We start from the raw sequence: 7,421 nt of genomic DNA, 5'->3' as shown, positions 1-7,421 counted from the left end.
GGAATGGTTTCAGTCATGGACTAACAGAAGGTCTGGGGACCATGACCTCCATGGTCCTTCTAGCCTCAGTCAGATCATTAAGTCTGGTCTTTTTACGAGAATTTGAGGTCTGCATCCCTCTGCTCTCCTGCTCCTTCAGGGATTCTCTGTTGTGTTCCCTGTCAGGACAGTCATTTGTTGTAGCTGGCCACCATCTAGTTCTTCTGGTCTTGGGTTGATACAGTCTCTGATTTATGTGGCCCTTTTTTTTTTTTTTTTTATGTCTCTTGGGCTCATAATTACTTTGTGTCTTTGATGTTCTTCATTCTCCTTTGCTCCAGATGGGTTGAGATCAATTGTGAAATCCATTTTTAAATAGTCTATTACAGTCTATTTTTAAATTAGAAAACAGAAATACTATTGGAATATTATACAAATACTAAAATTAGGGTGTTTGAATCAATGGTGTACCATTGAGGATATTTATACTATGTTACATGAAAAAACAAAACATAAAATTTTGTGACCTGTGTGACTCCAATTCTGTGTAATCTATTCATAGATGTATGCATAGCAAAAGACAAGAAGGAAATACCCCAAAATGTCAACTACAGCTTGAAAGTTTGGATTATACTTTTAATAAGATTTCTTCAGGTTTCCTCCAGTGAGCCTTTACCTACCATGACAAACAGTAAAATCTATTTTAAAACTTACTCCAATTCTACCTTGCTTAAAAATCATTTGAGGCAGCTCACCAAGAGACAGACTATCCTGAAAGATAAAACACAAGTAGACCAGGGAATCAGGACAGGGGGGAAAATGAGGCAGAAGGAGGCACTGAAGAAGGAAAAGGAAGGTTACTCTGTAAAAGGCACACCAGAAATGCCTGAGTAGTCACTACAGGGGTCCATCAATTTGGCTGAGCTTCCTGGCCACAAAAGCAAAGAGGGAATGTAATCCTTTACCAGATCCACAGTGTCCCCAAGACCAAAGTAAACCAGGTAGCTCAGAAGTGGTATAGATGTTCCTGGTGCTGAGGCCTAAGACAAGTCTCCAGTTTATAAGAGGACATAATGTGATGAGCTTTAACAACGTCACTGAAGTAACAACAGCTGACATTTGTTAGAAGCATTGGTGGTTCAGTGGTAGAATTCTCGCCTTTCATGCAGGAGACCGGGGTTGATTCCCGGCCAATACGCCTCAGGCACAGCCACCACCCATCTGTCAGTGGAGGCTTGCATGTTGCTGTGGTGCCGAACAGATTTCAGTGGCCCTTCCACGCTAAGATGGACTAGGAAGAAAGCCTTAATGATCTACTTCTGAAATCCAGCCAATGAAAGCCCTATGGATCACAATGGAAAATCCAAAACCAATCATGGGAATGGTGTGCAACCAGGTAACACTTCGTTCCGTTATGCATGGGGTTACCAGGAGTCAGGGCCAACTCCAGGCAGCTAACAAAACAACGTTTATTAAGTATTTATCATGTTAAGTACTGTTCTAAACATCTTCTTGTTGTTGGGTGCCATTGAGTTGCTTCAAACTCATAGTGACCCCATGTACAACAGAATTGAACACTGGCCAGTCCTGCACCATCCTCACAACTGTTGTTATGCTTGAGTCCATGGTTGCAGCCACTGTGTCAATCCATCTCGTTGAGGGCCCTCCTCTCTTTCCATGACCCTCTATCAAGCATGATGTCCTTCTCCAGGGACTGGTCCCTCCTGATAACATGTCCAAAATACGTGAGATGAAGTCTCTCCATCCTTGCTTCTTAGGAGCATTCTGGCTGTACTTCTTCCAAGACAGTTTTGTTCATTCTTCTGGCAGTCCATGTTATAGTCAATATTCTTCACCAACACCATAGTTCAAAGGTGTCAGTTCTTCTTTGGCTTTCCTTATTCATTGTCCAACTTTTTCATGCATATGAGGTGACCGAAAATACCCTGGCTTGGGTCAGGTGTGCCGTAGCCCTCAGAGTGGCACCTTTGCTTTTCAACACTTTGAAGAGGTCTTTTGCAGCATATTTGCCCAATGCAATACATCTAAGCATTTTACAGATATGAATGTATTTACATGTGATGACAACCTTATCAAGCCCATTTTGTAGATGAGAAAACAAAGGCCTAGAAGGTTGAAAGCTTGAACTAGATCACACAGCTGCTAAGGGATAAAATATTTGAACCCAAAGAGTCTGGCTCTAGAACTTGGAGTCTTAACTAGTACTTTATATTGGCAAGTTTCTTAGGCCTATAGCTTAAAAAGTCTGTAATAAAAACTGATAGCATAATATCTAAGCATATTTTCCGAAAAGCCATTCTATAAGGAATCAAAGTGACCCAGCATGTACAGGTAGTTTATATAAATATCTAATTCACAGCCAATACAATACGGTAACTTGAACAGGGTTTTGGTAATGAGAAGAGGTTGAAGCTGGGATTGGGTAAGGTGGGATGTGCAGTCACATAATTTATTTGATTCTAGAAGGTCTTTAGAATAAAACATGAAGGGCCAATGGATAAGTAGGGTTATGAAGAGAGATAAGATTTGGCTTAAATAGCAATCAGGAAAGATAACAAGAATATCACTTAAAATATAGAGTATAAAGCAGAAGGTGCAGAAATCCAAGTTGACGATCTCTAAGAGCTAAGTTCAAAGAGTTATATAAAGGTCAAAATATGCTATAGATAAGGTAACAGCAAACATGCAACTTGCAGTCCCTTATAAAACTTCTATTTTGCTTTGTTCTCCACAAGTGAGAAAGGGATGGATCCTGATGGATCTTTCCGAGGTAATTGACTCTGCTTTGACGTTAAGAACTAGAGAAGCACTCAGGGGAAGGTCATGGCGCTTCAAATATTAATATCTGGCAGGCAGCAATTGTCTTCTGACCATATTCTACAATTATTGCCATTCCTTCCTTACCTGGTGATTCATGTATTTCTCTGCTTAAGCCTTCTTTCATTCAATCACCTTTATTTTATTTTATTTCAATTTTTATCCTTTAAGCATCCACCTATTGCCATCCAGGACCTTACATTCCAGATGCCATTTAGGGCTTTCAGATAAAATTCAGGACCCTTGGATAAGTTGAATTTCAGGTAAACAACAAATAATTTATTGTTGTTAAGTATGTCCTAGGGTGCCCTTTATTTTTATTTGCTATATCTGGCAACCCTACGCTGCATGGTCCATGAACTGATTATTCTGGCTTTGACTCGGTTACAATACTTTAGCGGTTTCCTCCAGGGCTAGTGCTTCTGCAGCTCTGCTGCCCTCTGCTGGCCACAGCTGATCACCGGTGCTAAAGAGAAAGGTCTGATAGTTTGGGCCTAAAGAATATGGTGGAGGGTCAGTGGAAAAGAAGAAGACTCTCAACGAGATGGACTGACACAGTGGCTACAACAATGAACTCAAATATGGCAACAATTGTGAGAATGGCGCAGGACACAGCAGTGTTTCGTTCTGTTGTGCATAAAAACACCCAGTGCCATCGAGTCGATTCCGACTCATAGCATATCCAAACAAAAACCAAACCCATTGCCGTCGAGTTAATTTTGACTCATAGCAACCCTGTAGGACAGAGTAGAGCTGACTCCTAGGATTTCCAAGTCTAAAAATTTATCACTGACAAGCTATGTAACCTTGAAGTAATTTAGCTCTTGGGGGCTTGTGTTTTCTCATCAAAATAGAACATATACAACAAGAAGAAAGCAGCTATTTGCCAAGTACAGCAGAGTTCATCCTGGGGAGATAGTACCTTTAGGGAATCTCCCCGTTATGCCAGACAAGACCCAGAGTGTAGTGAGGATAAGAATAGAGCTGTTGTGGATAAAATGTAAAAGGGTATTGTCCTTAGGGGAGTTCACTGGATAATAACTGATTTGGGAAAGGGGCTGGAGACAGAAGGTTGAGGCCTCAAAGAATGAAGAAGAAAGGAGGCAAGTGAAGAGATTTACTGCAAGTAATGGCACTTCTAGCACCATGGCACCTGGTCAGGCCAAGGAGGCTGGCCGATATGATCAGTGGAATTAAGGGAAAGTCTGATACCTTACAAAGGAAAGATGTCACTTTGATTACTAAGGTACACCTTAACTCAAGCCGTTGTTGAGAACTCTTGTTTAGGAAACAATGAAAGAAAAGGCTCTGAATTATACTGGATACGTGGGGTTGAGAAAAAAGTAAAATGTTCTATATAACAAGGAAACATAAACACTAGCTGCTTTCCTTTTGCAACCCAAGAAACTTGTGATATGGAATTCTAAAGGCAAGAAGGGACAAGATGGGAGCAGAGACTTGGTAGGGTGGGAGTGAGCACAGGCGAGAGGCTGAAGAGAAATATAATTCTACTACTACTTCTCTTTCTCTTCTTCTTCCTTATTTTGTCCTTCTCTCTCTCTCTTAGTTTCTTAGTACTGCTGTAACAGAAATACCACGAGTGGGTAGCTTCAAAGGACAGAAAGTTGTTTTCTTACAGTTTAGAAGTCTAGAAGTCCAAATTCAGGGCACTGCCTCTAGGGGAAGCCTCTCTCTGTGTCCCTTCTGGCAGAAAACCTTTGTCTCAGCTTCACTAGCGTTCCTCTCAGTTCCTTCATGAACTCCAAGCAGCATCTATCTTTCTCCCCTTTGTGCATACTTCTGTATGTCCCATCTCTTCTTTTTATGCTTCCAAAATGGTTAGGCTTAAGATACACCATCTGCTGATATATTCTTGTTAACACAACAAACAAAAAATTATTCCAAAGTGGGATTATATCTATAGGTATAAGGGTTAGAAGTTCTGCCTTTAAAGAAATCAATGGGAACTTTGAAGATAAGTTTTTCTCTAAGCAGGGCTCAAAGTCGAAGGATCCCTGCTCACCTCTCTCACTGCAAGCGTCTCTGAGGAGAAAGGATAGTATGCATTTATGCTCCCCTTTTCCAGAGTGGCATAATTGTTAAGAGCTACGGCTGCTAACCAAAAAGTTGGCAGTTCGAATCCACCAGCTGCTTCTTGGAAACTCTGTGGGGGCAGTTCTACTCTATGAATCAGAATCGACTCGACGGCTCAGGGTTTGATTTTTTTTTATTTTTATTTTTCCAAAGCAAAAGAGCTGTCACATGGCACAGCGGGTAAGTACTCAGCTGCTAACCGAAAGGTCGGCGGTTTCAGCCCGCCAGCAGCTGTGCGGGAGAAAGATGTGGCACTGTGCCTCCTCAAGATTTACAGCCTTGGAAACTCTGTGGGGCAGTTCTACTCTGTCCTGTAGGGTTGCTATGAGTCAGAATCAGCTTGACAGCGGTGGGTTTCCAGAGTAACCCACAGATGTCACAGCTTAAAAACTTATTTATTCATCCTATGGAACATTCATACATGCATTTATTTATTCAACAGATATTGAATGTTTATTTTGTGCCAGGCACTCTGCTAGGCTATGGTGAGCAAAGAGACGCACGTGGTCCCTGTTCTTCTAGAACTTTCAGCTGAGTCTGGGACACAGTAACTAATCAAACAATTACCAGCAAAACAGTGCAAAATTGCAACAGTGGTAAGTGCTACGAAGAAGAGGTATTAAGAGCAAAAAGAGTACTTAAAACAGAGGCTTGGCCAAATCTGAGAGGTCAGGGAATGTTTTCTCTGAGGAAAGGGTTGGGCCAAAACCTGGAGTTGCCCTTCTGTTAGTGTCCAGAGGAAGAGAAAGAATTCACTCCATTGTGGAGCAGGAAGAGGGTTCTCAGCAGAGGAACAGGAACGGCTTTAGGGATTTGGGGCAGAGCTGGTGAGAGGCCCACAAGTGGGACAAGATTGCTCCAAGAATTCTTTTTAGAACTGGGGGAGGGATGGGCGGAACTAAGGGAGGAGAAGCAAGGTCTCTTCTGGTTCAATAACTGTTGGGGGTTTTCCAAAGCCATGAGGCACTCCCTAAAACTAAACCCCCTTTGCAATATGCTCCCACACACTGTTTACATAACGTAGATACAGTTCCCCTAACATACTGTGGAGAAATGACACACATCCCTTACAGTTATTAGAGAGGGAGGCTTCCGTTACGGGGTAGAGACATTTCCCAGGGTTTTCCCAAAGCTTGCTGTTGCTGTTTGGTAGCACTGAGTCAATTTCGACTCATAGTGACCACATGTGACAGACTAGAACTGCCCCATAGGTTTTCTTGGCTATAATCTTTACAGGAGCAGATTGTCAGGTCTTTCTCCTGCAGAGCTGCTGGGTGGGGTTAGAATCGCCAACCTTTCTGTTAGCAGCCAAGTGCTTAACCTTTGTGCCACCAGGGTTCCTTATGGGGAATTATTCCTTGGAACCTGTTATGGGTTGAATTGTATTCCCCCAAAATACATGTTGGCACCCCAACCCCTAACCTGTGGAGGTAATCCTATTTGGGAATAGGGTTTCTTTGTTATGTTAATAGCCCATATCAATAGGGTGTGTCCTAAACCTAATCATCTCTGGTTATGTAAAAGGGAGCATAAACACAGAGACTGGAAAGCACAAACAGGGGAAGATGGATGCCACATGAAGATCACTAAGGAACCAAGGATTTGAGGCTACTAGAAGCTGAAATAAGGAGCCCTACTGGTGCAGTGGTTAAAGCGCTCGACTGCCAACCAAAAGGTCAGCAGAACCCACCAGCCACTCTGTGGGAGAAAGATGTGGCAGTCTGCTCCCATAAAGATGTCAGCCTAGAAACCCTATGGGGCAGGTCTTACCTGCCCTATAGGGTCGCTATTAGTCAGAATCGACTCCATGGCATGCTGCAACAGAAGATGAAATAAAGAAGGACCTCCTCCCAGAGCCATACTCTGAATTCAGACTTCTAACCTGAACTGTAAGGAAATGAACTTCTGTTCTTTAAAGCCACCCACCTGTGGCCTCTCTGTTACAGCAGCGCTAGGAAACCAAGACAGAGCTCATCTGATCAGGCAGCTGTCTCACCTAGTTCCCTGTTTGCCCAACGCTTGTTGCTGCACCTACCTCAGCACTGAGCCGTTGCTGATGCCTCTGAAGGCCGAGTGAGCGTACTCTCCATGCTCTCCTGTTAGCTGTGTCTTTACACCTTCAGTGTAGCTCAGAAAAACATTTTTCCTTTAAAGCAGAATCTTGGCACAATGGTTGTTTTGGAAGCCAGTCAAGAATATTGTATTAGCACAAAAAACCAAAATATTAAAGCATATGTCTGTACAAGTGTATTATCACTGAATTTAAGTGGCTATTAATTGCTAGTAAAATCATCTTTTGCCTTTCAGCCACTCTTATTAAAATCTCTGTGGTTTTAGGCAAATCGAGATGACTGGTAGGAGTATGCCATTAATTTTGCAGCTGAAGTTAAACGAGAATAAGTGTGGCAAAGAAATAAATGTTTAGAAGAACAGCTCTTTGTAATAATGTATAAACCGAGAACCAAACCTGTCGTTGTCGAGTCGATTCCGACTCAGAGCAACCCTATAGA

The sequence above is a fragment of the Elephas maximus genome, chromosome 4 (assembly GCF_024166365.1).
Source record: "Elephas maximus indicus isolate mEleMax1 chromosome 4, mEleMax1 primary haplotype, whole genome shotgun sequence".
NCBI lineage: Eukaryota > Metazoa > Chordata > Mammalia > Proboscidea > Elephantidae > Elephas > Elephas maximus.
This window is presented reverse-complemented; position numbering follows the sequence as displayed.